This window comes from Chiloscyllium punctatum, chromosome 19 (assembly GCF_047496795.1).
Source record: "Chiloscyllium punctatum isolate Juve2018m chromosome 19, sChiPun1.3, whole genome shotgun sequence".
Taxonomy (NCBI): Eukaryota; Metazoa; Chordata; class Chondrichthyes; order Orectolobiformes; family Hemiscylliidae; genus Chiloscyllium; species Chiloscyllium punctatum.
The window spans coordinates 12,826,421-12,842,692 of NC_092757.1; positions in this window are offsets into that span (position 1 = coordinate 12,826,421).

A 16,272-nucleotide genomic window follows, 5' to 3' on the forward strand; every position below is an offset into this window, starting at 1 on the left:
CTGCACCACTCTGTCTACCTGCGACTCCACTTTCAAGGATCAATGGACCTGCAGCTCTCGGTCCCTTTGCTCCACAACACTCCCCAGGACCTTTCCATTAAGTGTATAATTTTTTCCCAAAATGCAAGACCTTATATTTATCTAAATTAAACTTGAACTGTCACTCCTTGCCCCTTTGTCCCATCTAATTGTGGTCTCGTTGTACCCTGAGATAATCTACTACACCACCTTTCTGATGTAATCTGTAAAGTTACTAACTATGGCCCCGATATCCACATCTAAATCCTTTACATAAATGAGGAAATGCAATGAACTCAGTAATGATTCTTACAGCACACTGCTGGTCACAAGTCTCCAGTCTGAAAAATATCCCTCTTCCTTCAAGCCAATTGTGACTAGATTCTTCTGTGTCCCATCTGACCGAACCTTACTAATCTGTCTACAAATTGGAATGTTGTGAACACTTTGCTGAGGTCCACATAGACAATGTCTACCAAACTGCCTTCATCAATCTTCGTTTTTACCTCTTCTTAAAACTTAACCAAATTAATGAGACCATGATTTCCCATGCAGAAAGCCACGTTGTCCATCCAGATCCGCTCTCTGCCTTCCCAAATGTATGTAAATCCTCTCCCTCAGAATCCCCTCCAACAACTTACCCACCACTGAAATCAGGCTCACCAGTCTCTTTCGTTCCCTGACTTTTTGGGTCACTGTTTCCTTTTCTCATCTCACTTCTCCACTGCTCACAACAAAGGTTAAATGTAACCAGGTTGGTGATATAGCCGATGATATTGGTCTCAGACTGGGTCAGGGTCAATTTTAGCAACAAATCAGGCTAGTTTATTTAATCTGCTAAAATTGCACATTTATGATTCAGAGCAATGTTACTCAAGCTATAATGGAAAGGTGAATGGCAATGTGTATGGATATTGCAAATATATAATCGATATTTCCCTGTTTAAAACACTGACACATACACACACACACACACACACACACACACACACACACACACACACACACACACACACACACACACACACACACACACACACACACATACAGACAATTCCTGCAATTTGAAGTTGAAACAACTTTTCCCAAATATTAGTTTAACTCATGACAAAAGCAAAAATTGGGAGATTGTCCAAAACGTGATTCTCCTTCTGAAGATATTTTACTCACACAAGTTGCTGGCAATGGGATTTCATCCTGGGACAGTTGGATTTGGGTGAATTCCCTTTACATTAGGCAGTGAGAAGATTCCAATGAATTCTGGTCAATAATCACCCAAAAGGTAGCACAGTGGCTCAGTGGTCACCACTGCTACGTCACAGCACAAGGAACATGGGTTCGATTCCAGCCTTGGGTGACTATAGGTGTGGGGTTTGTACATTCTCCCTTTGTCTGCGTTAGCTTTTAATATGTACTCCAGTTCCCTTCCACAGCTCAAAGTTTGTACATTTGGTGGATTAGTCATGCTCAATTTTCTGTAGTGTTCACGGATTTCTAGGTTTGGTGCATTAGTCAGGGATAAATCTCAGGGATCGGGCCTGGTAAGGTTACTGTTTGGTAAGGACTTGTTGGGCTGGAGGGCCTGTTTCCACACTGCATGAATTCTTTAAAAATGAGAATGGTAATGATGACCGTGTAGGTGTTTTTTTTTTAGCTCACACACATTGCTGTGATGAGGAATAATGAGGGAGAGAGAGAGTGGAATAGGCCATTCCTTCTCAGGCAGACTACATTTTCTCCCTCTCTGAGTTGAATCACACAGTAATGTCATCCTCTCCCAAACTGGACCATGTGAGATCTCCTTGTACATTGTCCAAACTATGTCTCCAGCACATTCCCTGTTCCATGTAGGTGCATCATTGCTGCTGTCATACACAGGGCTATACCCTTAGCAGAAAATGGTCTTGGTCAATTTGAAGATATGTTTGTATGCCCCTGCGACATTAAAAAAGAAAATATTTAATGTATTTAGAATACCTGTGTTGAAATGAATGCATTTTTTAACAAATGCAGAAATTGCCAGAAAGGCTCGTCAGGCCTGTCAGTACCCAGATGCCTTTTACACGCTGTAATTGTACCAGCCTCTACCACTTCCTGTGGCAGCTCATTCCATATGCACACCACCCTCTGCCTGAAAAAGTGCCTCTTAGTCCTCTTCAAAACCTTTCCCCTCTCACTTTCATCCGATGCCCTCTAGTTTGGAACTCCCCTAACCTGGCGAAAACCCTAACTACTCACCCTATCCATGACCATTCTGATTTTATAAACCTCTACTGCTACAAGATGTGACTCCAGTCAACACGAATAGCTGTGCTTTCAGTCATTCCTGGCCTAAATTCTTTAATTCAATACTGGCACTTCATTCATTGATCGTGTCTGCAATCTGTCCCTCCTCCCCCTCACCACACAAGGCAACCCAAGCTCAGGGCCTTTGTGAAGCTCAAGGCTGAAGATTGCAGGGCTACTCGAGACGGGGGAGGATATTTAAAGGGGGAGAGTGAGGAGGTGTTAATATCACACACTGGGCTGAGAGGTCGCAGATGGAGTTTAGTTTGAATTAATGCGTGGTATTGGATTTGGTAAATCAAACAAGAGCAGGACCGATACAATTAAAAGCAGAGCCTTTGGTAGTGTTTCAGGACAGAGACCTAGGCCGTCAGGTATAATTCTTTAAAATTTGCATCTCAGATAGATAGTGTGGTTAAGGAGGTGTTTAAAATACTTGTCTTCATGGGTCAGAACGTTGAGTATTGGAATTGGGGCGTTAGGTTGAGGTTGTACAGGATATTGGTGAGACCTCTTCTGGACTATTCGTCCAGTCTGGTCATCCTGCCCATTCATTCCATAGGCACATCACCCTCTGGGTGAAAAAGCTGCCCCTTAGGTTACTTTTAAGTGTTTCCCCTCTCACCTTAAATCTGTACCATCTAGTTTTGGTCTCCCATACACATAGAAAATGCTTTGATTATTCACTTTGATATTACTGACCTTGATTTAATAAACTGGAGAGGACTGAGCAGACATTAACCTGGATGTTGCTGGGAATGGAGTGAGTGAGCTATAAGGAGAGGCTGGATAGACTGGGGCTTTATTCGCTGGGGAGTAGGAAATTATGGGGTAATTTTTCAAAGGTTTATAATGTCATGAATGGTACAGATAAGCTGAAGGGCTGATGTCTTTTCCTACAGTTGGGGATTGAAAACTGAGGGATATTTTAAGGTGTGAGGAAAAAAGATTTACAAATGTCATAAGAGGTATTTATTTTAGACAGAAGCTGGCTTGGGTGTGGAATGAACTTCCAGAGGAAGTGGTGAAAGTAGGGACAGTTACAATGTTTAAAGGACATTTAGATCAGTCCATGGATAAGACATCAGTTTGGATGGTGCTGTGAACATCTGCCCTCTCCCTCCTCCTCTCTGAATGAATCCCTGTTGGTTTTCACCCTCTGCCAATGTCTATGCAGTGGGGTGGGCAGGCCAGCAGAGGGTGGCATTGCATTACTTTAAGCACCACAGAGACTGACAGTCCTGCCCCACACAGAGACACAAACAGGAATTGTTAGGACATGGCGTGAAGCTCATCTGGTAACTTAAACTAAACATAAAGAAATGCTCAATTCGCCTCGTAAACTGTTGGAATATGATGAAAGAGAGCTCCCAAATTCCAGTGTTTACACGATAACATCAATTTATTTTTTAACTCTGAAAGTGAACATTTTACATCAAGCATTCTGAACTCTGAGACCGCCTTTCTCCTAACTGCGTATTACCTTTTCCAACTTTATAACAATATACTGTTTTAATAAGACACTTATTAAAATTGCTCTCATTTAATTTCAAAATCACACAGCAGCTGTTGTTTGTGTGTCTTCTTTTGGCCGTAGATCTCCCTGGGTCATTCTCTCTCTTTTTACTGCAGATATTAGATTACTTACAGTGTGGAAACAGGTCCTTCGGTCCAACAAGTCCACACTGACCGACCGAAGCGCAATCCACCCATACCGCTACATTTACCCCTTACCTAACACAACGGGCAATTTAGCATGGCCAATACACCTGGCCCACATATCTTTGGACTGTGGGAGGAGACCGGAGCACCTGGAGGAAAGCCGCGCAGACACGGGGAGAACGTGCAAACTCCACGCAGTCGGTAATCTGAGGTGGGAACTGAACCCGGGTGTCTGGCGCTATGAGGCAGCAGTGCCAACTACTGTGCCACGGTTTTCCATATGTTCCATATGAAAAGATACCTTTGAAAGAGAGTGTTTCCTAATCTCCTGGATCTGTGTTGATGGCATTTACTCTGTCTGCAATTTGCTAAATGCCATCATTTTTAATATGCACAATGTCAGATCATCTCATTGGTTCAACTTCCGAAAATCAATACATTCAAACTTGATTTGGTTTTAGTATCCTGTGGCATAATTTAAACTAATTGGTAAAATTCGAATTGTTGTCCAAGGAGCAAACATCTCAGGGATCTATGTCAAAGCCTACTGTGACATATTTTCAGTTGTCCTTCACACTCTGGGTGTGCCATTCTCTCATATCACAGGGGCTTGGAAGCTTTTAGTTAAGGACAGTGTTCATTCTCTCTTAAAGGTACGTACACACTTTCAACTTCATTACATTAATACACTGATGTCAATACAGACACTTGGAGCCAATCCGGAATTGTATTCTCTATGGTTTGTCAATATTTCATTCAATCCGTCAGGTTTGTATCAGGAATTTTGTTGCTTCATTGACAGCATGTCATTAAAAGACTCCGTCTGTAAAAATGTAGCAGTATTTCACTTGCTCACTCCAGTGAGTGTCACAGGGTTTCAAGTGTTTCATGGGGACTGTGAAGCTTTAACAATCTTAATGTTTGTAGATGGCACCAAACCTGAAAGGATTGTAAAGTCTATGGAGGACAGTGTGGACCTCTAACAGGACAGTGACACGTTCGTGTAGTGTTCAGGTGTATTGCAACTGGGGATCAATGCAGAGCAGTGTGAGGTGATGCACTTCAGTAGCAAGGACAATGAAAGACAATATAAAACAGGCAGTACCATTAAATAGGGGGTGCAGGAGCAGAGGGTCCTGTGTGTATATGAGGATAGATTGTTGAAGATGTCAGGAGAAGTGAGGAGATCAATAACTATCACAGATTAGTTTCATTATCTGAGCTGTTTACAGGAGGAGGTTTAGGTGGGAACCTCGGTGCTCCCTTCCTGGGAGGTGGTGGTTACGATGTGTTGTGAGCCCACGCTCTTGCACACCGAGACCAGGGGGATTCCATTTTTACCAGCTCGACACAAAAGGGAGATGGCATCAGGGCCATGGCTTCTAAGTTGTGCCGGGGGAAAGCGGAGCTGCCAGTGGGTTTAAAGTGAAAATTGCCCTCACTGAACATTGCTCCTTAAACGGTCGGTGGAACGTGGGTGTTTCAGAATCTCCACACGAGGTGTCCCGGTCCTCTCTGGCTCGTACAAGGGTCCTCCCCACATGGCGGGGGGAGGGAGGTGAGGGAACGGATATCGGGCACTCCACCACCCGTCTTGGCCCTTTTTGTCCTATTCCAGGCTGTTTCTCCGGGAATAGGCGAAAGGGACGGAGTGAGCGAGGGTGGGAGTGGGTGGCCCTGCTGTTAGTGTGGGTGTAGGTGGGTGCGGGGTCATGGTGAGGTGTCCAGAGGGCGTCATCCACATTGTTGTAAACATGCAGCATTATTAGTGTTCGGGGGTGGGGTAAAGTGGAGGGAAGGGGGAGCTGCTGCTTACAGCTGTGAGAGTGGTGGAGCATGAGCCTTGGTGCTAATACAGATATACAGTGAGTGAGAGGGAGCAGAGAGAATACGGTGACCCTTATCTTGAAAGAGTGGGGAAGGTTACTGATGATTGTCCTGTATTGCTGGCATTTACTCAGACCGCAGATACTGCAATGAGCTGGGTGGTGAGCTCAGACATTGCTCGGTGGGTCTGGTGGTGTGGCCTCCTCTGTAAAGAGAATCATCCATCTCTGTCCTAGCCCATCCACCAGCACCTCCGTTCCCCTGTGGACAAACCGTGGCGTAATTGTCCCTTATCTGCCATGCCTGGGTAAAATGTGTAGGGCAGCTACAAACTGAGAAAGCGCAAACATGTTCCCATTGGCCTTTTAAAGATGGCACCAGTGCCAGGGATCACGGAATATCCAAGGGCATCGGGCGATGGTGAGTACCTCCAGCCACGATGGGTGGGAGAATCGGGATGGTATTAAATTAGAGGGACACCATGGGATGGGGTGGATAGTTAATGAGTTGAGTCCGATACGATAGCACCAGGAAACTATCTCAGCCTCGTGTGGACGATCCCTCTGTCACAGTCAAGGAAACTCAAAGATAAATTATTGTTAGAATCTGCCCAATGAGTCATAGATTTGGTTGAAAGCAATTCCAGTAACAAAGATGCAGAACAAATGCTTATCTGGCCTCAGACCAATATCTTTTTTTCCCATCTTTCCTGGGAAGACAGACTCATGTAACAGGATGCTATCGAAATGTCTACATTTCAGCATTCTGAAACGTGGCAACATATCCTTCCATGACACTGTCTCTCAGTCTCCACCTCTCTGTCTATACCCCAAACCATTCCCATGTGGTAATATTTAAACTGATTTCCCCGCCATCTCTCTCTGGCAGTGATGTTCACACACACAGCACCCCCTTGTCATAGTACAACGGAGATATGGAGCTGTAAATGGGTGGGAGCTGCACATCCTGTCACTCCCAGCATGGGCTGCAAGTTTTCCAACACTGGGCAGTGATCCAACACAATGTTGCTGAGCAATGCAGTTGGGTGGTGGACACAGTTCTACATTCTGGGAGGATAACTGCTCCTGGTTTTCAAATTAATTCATGGGCGATCACTGCACAATTCGCTGTGCTGGTCAGACTATCTTGTTGAGGTTTATAGATAATGCAATGATGTGGTCTGTGTAGCTCCTTATGTTGGATAGATATTTGTTTCAGATTCACGCATTAGTGCCTTGCTGAGGTCTGCACAGCTCCCGGTGTTGGACAGATGCGTAGCCTGTGCACAGTCCATCATGATGGTGGGGTGAATGGGGGGAAAGGTGATGGACAGGAGTTCCCCAGAACGTTCTGTCCCCAACATTCTATAACTGACATTCCCCGCAACGTTCTTAGAGACAATTGTAAGGGATAGGATTTATGAACATCTGGATAGGAATAATGAGATCAAGGATAGTCAGCATGATTTTGTGAAGGGAAGATCGTGCCACACAAACCTTATTGAAATCTTGAGAAGGTGACTAAGGAGGTGGACCAGGGTAAAGCGGTAGATGTGGTGTATATGGATTTTAGTAAGGCGTTTGATAAGGTTCCCCATGGTAGGCTCTGCAAAAAATACGGAGCTATGGCATTGAGGGTGAGTTGGAGGTTTGGATTAGGCATTGGCTGGCTGGAAGAAGACAGAGGGTAGTAGTTGATGGTAAAGGGTCATCTTGCAGTGCAGTTCCTGGTGGTGTTCCACAAGGATCTGTTTTGGGACCATTGCTGTTTGTCATTTTTATAAATGACCGGGACAAGGGTTTAGAAGGTAGGGTGAGCAAGTTTGCGGATGATACGAAAGTCGGTGGAGTTGTTGACAGTGAGGAAGGATGTGTCAGGTTACAGCGAGATATAGATAACTTCCAGAACTGGGCAGAAAGATGGCAAATGGAGTTCAATGTAGCTAAGTGTGAGGTGATTCACTTTAGTAAGAGTAACAAAAAAATGGGGTAGTGGGCAATTGGTCGGATACTTGGTAGTGTGGATGACCAGAGAGATCTTGGTGTCCATGTTCACAGATCTCTGAAAGTTACCATCCAGGTAAATAGTGCGGTGAAGAAGGCATATGGCGTACTGGCTTTTATTGGTAGAGGCATTGAGTTCCGGAGTCCTGAGGTCATGTTGCAGTTGTATAAGACTCTTGTGCGGCCGCATCTGGAGTATTGTGTGCAGTTTTGGTCGCCATAGTATAGGAAGGATGTGGAGGCACTGGAAAGGGTGCAGTGGAGGTTTACCAGGATGTTGCCTGGTATGGTAGGAAGATCGTATGAGGAAAGGCTGAGGCACTTGGGGTTGTTTTCGTAGGAGAAAAGACGGTTTAGATGTGACTTGACAGACGTGTCCAAGATGATTAGGGGTTTAGATAGGATTGACCATGAGAACCTTTTTCCATGTATGGAGTCAGCTATTACGAGGGGGCATAGCTTTAAATTAAGGGGTAGTAAGTATAGGACAGTTGTTAGGTGTAGATTCTTTACTCAGCGAGTTGTGAGTTCATGGAACGCCCTGCCAGTAGTAAGTGGTGGACTCTCCCTATTTATGGGCATTTAAACGGGCATTGGACATGCATATGGAAGATAGTGGGCTAGTGTAGGTTAGATTGGCTTGGATCGGCGCAACATCGAGGGCCAAAGGGCCGGTACTGTGCTGTATTCTTCTATGTTCTATGTTCTATGCTCTGTCCCTGACATTGTTTGTGAACGGCAGGACGTCAGTGAATTGAACAAACGATAAGATTCAGAGGGAAGAGATCCCGTTCCAGGGACAAAGAGACACTGTTCCGAAGTATCCTCAGGAAATTAAAGGGGTGAATATGATTTCCCTGCGTTTACATTTCTTCATGACACAGGATCGACCACAATTTAAACAAAAATACAGAAATTCCCAAACTCCGTTTGTCTTCAGGAAACTGGGAGAGAATCCTTCAGGATAGCAAGTTTTCCACCCTCCGTATTAGGAACTGGGAAGGAGTGACCTCTGTCTGCTCTCGAGTGATCAAGTGTGTGGGAATGTTCTAGAAACCATCTGCCATTATGGACGTGCGTTTGGGGAGGGAGGGTTTCTTGTTGTTTATGTCACATTTTTGCCAGTATTCTGACCTCCCGTTTGTTATGCCAGCTCCAATTATTTTAATAAATCCCTGAATACATGGACACATTTGAAAATTTCACTGGGTCCCCAATCAAACGGGTCCCTTTGCCTCCAGGCTGATGGATAATGGATTTGTTTTCCTTCTTCACAGTAAACGTAGTGACCATCTACGTCCTGCTTTATAAAGATTGTGGATTGTCTCCATGTGTCAGACGTTACCTGGGGGCCATGGCAGCGGCGGATCTCCTGGTCATTATCCTCGACCTGATCCTGAGACACATTCCCATTGTTTATCGGCAACAGTTTTATTTCCTGAAGGACTCGGTCCCCGTGTGTAATATCCACGCCGTCCTGCTTTATACAGCCACTGACTGCTCTGTCTGGTTCACCGTAACTTTCACCTTTGATTGGTTTGTGGCCATTTGTTGCCAGAATCTGAAAAGTAAATATTGCAGTGAGAAAACGGTGGCTGTGGTTCTGGGAGCAGTGACTGTGCTGAGCTGTTTAAAGAAAATTTCCTGGTATTTTATGCTCACACCTTGGTATTGGCTAATGAACCGCCCCTGGTTTTGTGAGGTAACAGACGCTGTTGTATTATCCAGTGTCTGCGTCACAATCGAGTTCCTCCACCACATTCTAACCCCGTGTGTCCCATTTCCCCTGATTCTGCTGCTCAATGTTCTCACCATCAGACACATTTTAGTGACCAGCAGAGCCCGCAGGAGACTCCGCGCTCACACCAATGGGGACACTCAGTCTGACACTGAAATGAGAAACTGAAAAAAATCCATCATTTTACTGTTTGTGATCTCGGCTAATTTCTTCCTGTTATGGTCAACGTTAATGCTGTATTCTATATGAAAACAACTGTATTGGATTGGGTATTACTCTGTGTATCTGCATGCCTTTGTGCAGAAATTGCGCTTCATGTTGCAGCTCCTCAGTTGCTGCACAAACACCGCAATTTATGCCGTGACCCAGACTAAGTTCAGGCAGCAGCTGAAGAATGTGCTGAAATATCCCTTCACCCAAATCCATCCATCAAATTCCCTCATTAATTACACCATCCGGAAGTTTCTCATTTCAGTTCAGTGTTTCAGGGAGAGAGCAGCCTGTCGCTATGGTAACAGACTGAGGGTAGCGTTGGTTTGTCCATCCTTATCCCACAGGGGGGTTACAGGGAAACATTTCAATGTTTCTCAAAACTCAGGGGCCAGTGAGAAAAGGCACCATCCCACTGACTGTACCCATCACTTTTATTTATAAACACTAAAAATGTTGATTAAAGTGTGCCGAGCAGCAGATTGACCGATGTTGTTGTGTGTCTTTGTGTTGGAGAAGCTGAGCTGGAGAGAGACAGACTCAGCCCCAAGTCCTGGTCCTCAGGGAAGGGGAGGGGACTGCGCCCTGAGCTCAGGAGCTGGGTTTAACTCCCTCTGTTCTCACTTTCAACTCTGGGTCTCCCACTCCAACTTGGCTCTCAGCAGAATTCACCTTGCTCCCTTTATCCCTCTCTCACAGTGCACTCCTGTGTCTCTCGCATTTTCCCATTTCCACACTCAATTCCACTGTCGTTGCCTTCCCTAACCTCATTCACTCTCTCTCCATCTTGCGATCATAACCTCTCAATGTTATTGTCTTCCTCGAATCCTTCAGTTCTGGGGGAACAGAAGAGGGTTGTCGATCTTCAGGCCGATATTTGGGAACAGAGATTGGGACGACATATGAGGCCATTGCTCGGGAAACAGTATAGAGCTAGGGCCAAATGCCATTGCTCGGGGACATAGTGGGTGTGAGAACATGAGCCGTTACGAGGGGGTAACAGGTGGAGTGACACCGTAGGCTGTGGCTAAGACTGGTACAACAGGATATCACACACAGAACACATTGTGTGGGACATACTGTCTGTTACTCAGGGAATAGAATAGGGATGGGGTTAAAGGCCATTTAGAGGGGATTAAGTGGGTCGGTGTTCACAGGCAGGAGCTCAGTTTAACGTGTGATGGTGGGAGACTGCGTGGGCGTGTGAGTGTGATGCTGGTGGAGTGTGCGATTTAGTGAGCATGATGGTGGAGGAATGTGTGGGGGAGTGAGTGTGATGCTGGGAGAGTGTGCAAGCGAGTGAGCCTGATGGTCGGGAATGTGTGGGGGAGAGAGCATGACGGTGGGAGACAGTGTGAGGAAGTGAGAGTGACGATGGGGGCATGTGCAAGGGAGTGAACGGGATAATGGGAGTGTGCGGGAGAGTGAGCGTGATGGTGGGGCAGTGCACAGGGTCTGAGACACAGGTAGGGCTGTGTGTGGGGAAGTGAGCGATACAGTGGGGGAGAGTGTGCTTGAGTGAGTCTGATGGTGAGGCTTTGTGCAGGATGAGTGAGCATGAGAGTGGGGTTATGTATGGTGGATGGTGTGCGAAGATGTGCAACTATGCAGGGGAGTGAACATGACGGTAGGGGAGTTTGTGGTGGTGAGTGTGACAGTGGGGGTTGCGTGGGACAGTGTGTGTGAGTGTGGTGGAGTTTGTGGTGGTGAGCATGACGGTGGGGGTGCTATGGGGCAGTGTGTGTGAGAGTGGTGGAGTGTGTGGTGGTGAGAGTGACGGTGGGGGTGTTGTGTGGAGGCATGTGTGATGGTTGTGGATTGTGTGTGGGTGAGTATGATGGTGAGGGTGGTGTGGGACAGTGTGTGAGGGTGGCAGACTGTGTGGGGGTGAGCGTGATGGTGGAGGTGGTGTGGGGCAATGTGTGTGAGTGTGGGGACGTTTTTCTGGGGGTGAGTGTGGTGTGGGGCAGTGCGTGTGAGGGTGGTGGAGTGTGTGGTTGTGAACGTGACGGTGAGTGGGGTATGGGGCAGTGTGTGTGAGGGTGGTGGAGTGTGTGTGTGTGAGCGTGACGGTGGGTGTAGTGTGGGACAGTGTGTGTTAGGGTGGTGGAGTATGTGGTGGTGAGCATGACGGTGGGAGTGGTGTGGGGCAGTGTGTGTGATGGTTTTGGAGTGTGTGGGGGTGAGCGTGACGGTGAGGGTGTTGTGTGGCGGCATGTGAGATGGTTGTGGATTATGTGTGGGTGAGTACGATGGTAAGAGTGGTGAGGGGCAGTGTGTGTGAGGGTGCTGGAGTGTGTGGTTGTGAGCGTGACGGTGGGGATGGTGTGGGGCAGTGTGTGATGGTTGTGGATTGTGTGGGAGTGAGTATGACGATGAGGGTGGTGTGGGGCAGTGTGTGTTAGTGTAGTGGAGTGTGTGCAGGTGTGCGTGACGTTGGGGGTGGTGTGAAGCAGTGTGTGTGATGGTGGTGGAGTCTGTGGGGGTGAGCATGACGGTGGGGATGGCATGTGGCAGTGTGTGATGGTGGTGAAGTGTGTGGGGGTGAGCGTGACAGTGGGCGTGGTGTGGGGCAGCGTGTGTGATGGTGGTGGAGTGTGTGGGGGTGGGCGTGACGGTGAGGGTGGTGTGGGGCAGTGTGTGTGAGGTTGGTGGAATGTGTGGGGGTGAGGATGACGCTGGGTGTGGTGTGGGGCAGCGTGTGTGATTGTGGTGGAGTGTGTGGGGGTGAGCGTGACAGTGGGAGTGGTGTGGGGCAGCGTGCGTGATGGTGGTGGAGTGTGTGGGGGTGAGCGTGACGGTGGGGGTGGTGTGGGGCAGTGTGTGTGTGGGTGATGGAATGTGTGGGGGTGAGTGTGATTGAGTCAGGGTGAGAGTGATGGAGTGAGTGTGAGGGGGTCAATGTAATCCTGATGGAGTGAGAGTGAGGGGGTCAGTGTGACGGTGATGGAGTGAGGGTGAGGGGGTCAGTGTTACATAGATGGAGTGAGTGTGAAAGAGTCAGACTGATGGTGATGGAGTGAGTGTGAGGGGTTCAGTTTGAAGGTGATGGAGTGAGTGTGAGGGGGTCAAGGTGACAGTGATGGAGTGAGTGTGAGGGGGTCAGTGTGACGGTGACAGAGTGAGTTTAATGGAGTCAGTGTGACGGAAATGGAGTGAGTGTGAGGGGGTCAGGTTGACGGTGAATGAGTGAGTGTGAGAAGGTCAGGGTGAGGTTGATGGTGTGAGTGTGAGGGGTCAGGGTGAGGGTGATGGAGTGAGTGTGAGGGGGTCAATATGATCCTGATGGAGGGAGTGTGAGGGGGTCAGGGTGAGGGTGATAGATAGAGTGTGAGGGGGTCAGGGTGACGGTGATAGTGTGAGTGTGAGGGGTCAGGGTGAGGGTGATGGATTGAGTGTGAGGGGGTCAATGTGATCCTGATGGAGTGAGTGTGAGGGGGTCAGGGTGAGGGTTATGGAGTGAGTGTGAGGGGGTCAGGGTGACGGTGATGGAGTGAGTGTGAGGGGTTCAGTTTGAAGGTGATGGAGTGAGGGTGAGGGTGTCAGGGTGATGGTGAATAAATGAGTGTGAGGGGATCAGTGCGACGGTGATCCAGTGAGTGTGAGGGAGTCAGGGTGACGGTGATGTAGTGAATGTGAGGATGTCGGGGTGAGGGTGATGGAGTGAGTGTGAGGTGGTCAAGGTGACAGTGATGGATTGAGAGTGAGGGGGTCAGTGTGACGCTGACAGAGTGCGTTTAATGGAATCAGTGTGACAGAAATGGAATGAGTGTGAGGGGGTCAGGTAGACAGTGAATGAGTGTGTGTGAGGGGGTCAGGGTGAGGGTAATGGAGTGAGTGTGAGGGTATCAAAGTGACGAAGAAGGCGTGAGTGTGTCGGGGTCAGGGTGACAGTGATGGAGTGAGTGTGTGGCAGTAAGCGTGAACGTGATGGAGTGAGAGTGAAGGGTCATGGTGATGGTGACGGGATGATTGTGAGAGGTTAAGGGTGACGATGATGGAGTGAGTGTCAGGGAGTCAGGATGATGATGATGGAGTGAGTGTGAGGGGGTCAGTGTGAAGTTGATGGAGTGAGTGGGAGAGGGTCAGGATGACGATGGTGCAGTGAGTGTGACGAGGTCATGGTGATGGTGATGGAGTGAGTGTGAGGGGATCAGGGTGACGGTGATGAAGTGAGTGTGAGATTGTGAGTGTGACGGTGATGGAGTGAGTGTGATGAGGTCAAGGAGACTGTGATGGAATGATTGTGAGGGGGTCAGGGTAGTGAGAATGGAATGAGTCTGGGGAATGAGTGTGACGGTGATGGAGTGAGTGTGAGGGGGTCATGGTGACGGTGATGGAGCGAGTGTGAGGGTGTCAGGGTGACGATGATGGAGTGAGTGTGAGTGGGTCAGGGTGACGGTGATGGGGTCAGTGAGGGTGTCAGGGTGACAGTGCTGGAGCGATTATGATTGAGTCCGGGTCAAGGTGATGGAGTGAGTGCGGGGGGGTCAAAGTGATGGAGAAGGAGAGAGTGTGTCATGGTCAGGGTGACAGTGATGGAATGTGTGTGAGCGGGTCAGGGTGACAGTGCGGGAGCGATTATGATTAAGTCAGGGTCAGGGTGATGGAGTGAGTGTGAGGGGGTCAAAGTGATAGAGAAGGAGAGAGTGTGTCATGGTAAGGGTGACAGTGATGGAATGTGTGTGAGCGGGTCAGGGTGACGGTGTTGGAGCGAATATGATTGAGTCAGGGTTACGGTGATGGAGAGAGTGTGTCGTGGTCAGGATGATGGTGATTAAGTGAGTGTGAGGGGGTCAGTGTGACGGAGATGGAGTGAGTGTGAGGGGGTCAAAGTGACAGAGAAGGAGTGAGTGTGTCGGGGTCAGGGTGACAGTGATGGAATGAGTGTGAGCGGGTCAGGTGACGGTGATGGAGTGAGTGTGACGGGGTCATTGTGACGAAGATGGCATGAGTGTGTGGGGGACAGGGTGACTCAGATGGACTGAGTTTGAGGGGGCAAGGGTGACGGTGATGGAGTGAGTGTGAGGGGTTCAGTTTGACGGTGTTGGAGTGGGTGTGAGGGGATCAGGGTGATGGTGATGGAGTGAGTGTGATGGGATCAGGGTGACGGTGATGGAGTGAGTGTGAGATTGTCAGTGTGACGGTGATGGAGTGAGTGTGTGGGAGTCAGTATGACGGTGATGGAGTGAGTGTGAGGAGGTCAGGGTGACTGTGATTGAATGATTGTGAGGGGGTCAGGGTGGTGGCGATGCAATGAGTCTGGTGGAATGAGTGTGACGGTAATGCAGTGAGTTGAGGGAGTCAGGGTGACGGTGATGGAGAGAGTGTGAGGTTGTCAGGGTGAGGGTGATGGAGTGAGTGTGAGGGGGTCAAGGTGACAGTGATGGAGTGAGTGTGAGGGGGTCAGTGTGACGGAGATGGAGTGAGTGTGAGTTGCTCAGGTTGACGGTAAATGAATGAGTGTGAGGGGTCAGAGTGAGGGTGATGGAGTGAGTGTGAGGGTGTCAAAGTGACGGAGAAGGAGTGAGTGTGTCGTGGTCGGGGTGACAGTGATGGAGTGAGTTTGTGGCAGTAAACGTTATGGTGATGGAGTGAATATGAAGGGGTCATGGTGACGGTGACGGGATGATTGGCAGAGGTAAAGGGTGACAATGATGGAGTGAGTGTGAGGAGATCAGGGTGACGGTGAAGGAGTGAGTGTGAGGGGGTCAGGGAGAAATTGATGGAGTGAGTGTCAGGGAGTTAGGATGATGATGATGGAGTGAGTGTGGGAGGTTCAGTGTGACGGTGATGGAGTGAGTGCAAGGGTGTCAGGGTGACGGTGATGGAGTGAGTGTAAAGTGGTCAGTGTTACTGTGATGGCATGAGTGTGAGGCGGTCAGGGCTAAGGTGATGGAGTGAGTGTGAACTGGTCAGTGTGACAGTGATGGAAGGAGTGTGAGAGTATCAGTGTGATGGTGATGGAGTTAGTGTGTGGGGGTCAGGGTGACGGTGATGGTGTGAGTGTGATGGGGTCATGGAGACAATGATGGAGGGAGTGTGAGGGGGTCAGTGTGACGGTGATGGCGTGAGTGTGAGGGGGTGAGGGTGAGGGTGACGGTGATTGAGTGAGAGTGAGGGGATCAGTATGACGCTAATGAAGTGAATGTGAGGGGATCAGTGTGATGGTGATGGAGTGAGTGTGAGGGCGTCAGGTTGATGGTACTGTAGTGCGTGTGAGGGGGTCAGGGTGATGGTGATGGACTGAGTGTGAGAGGATTAGGGTGACGGTGATTGTGTGAGTGTGAGGGGTCAGGGTGAGGGTGATAGAGTGAGTGTGAGGGGGTCAATGTTATCCTGATGGAGTGAGTGTGAGGGTGTCGGGGTGACGGTGCTGGAGTGAGTGTGAGGGGGTCAGTGTTACATAGATGGAGCGAGTGTGAGAGAGTCAGGCTGACGGTGATGGAGTGAGTGTTAGGGGTTCAGTTTGAAGGTGATGGAGTGAGTGTGAGGGTGTCAGGGTTACGGTTAAATAATGAGTGTGAG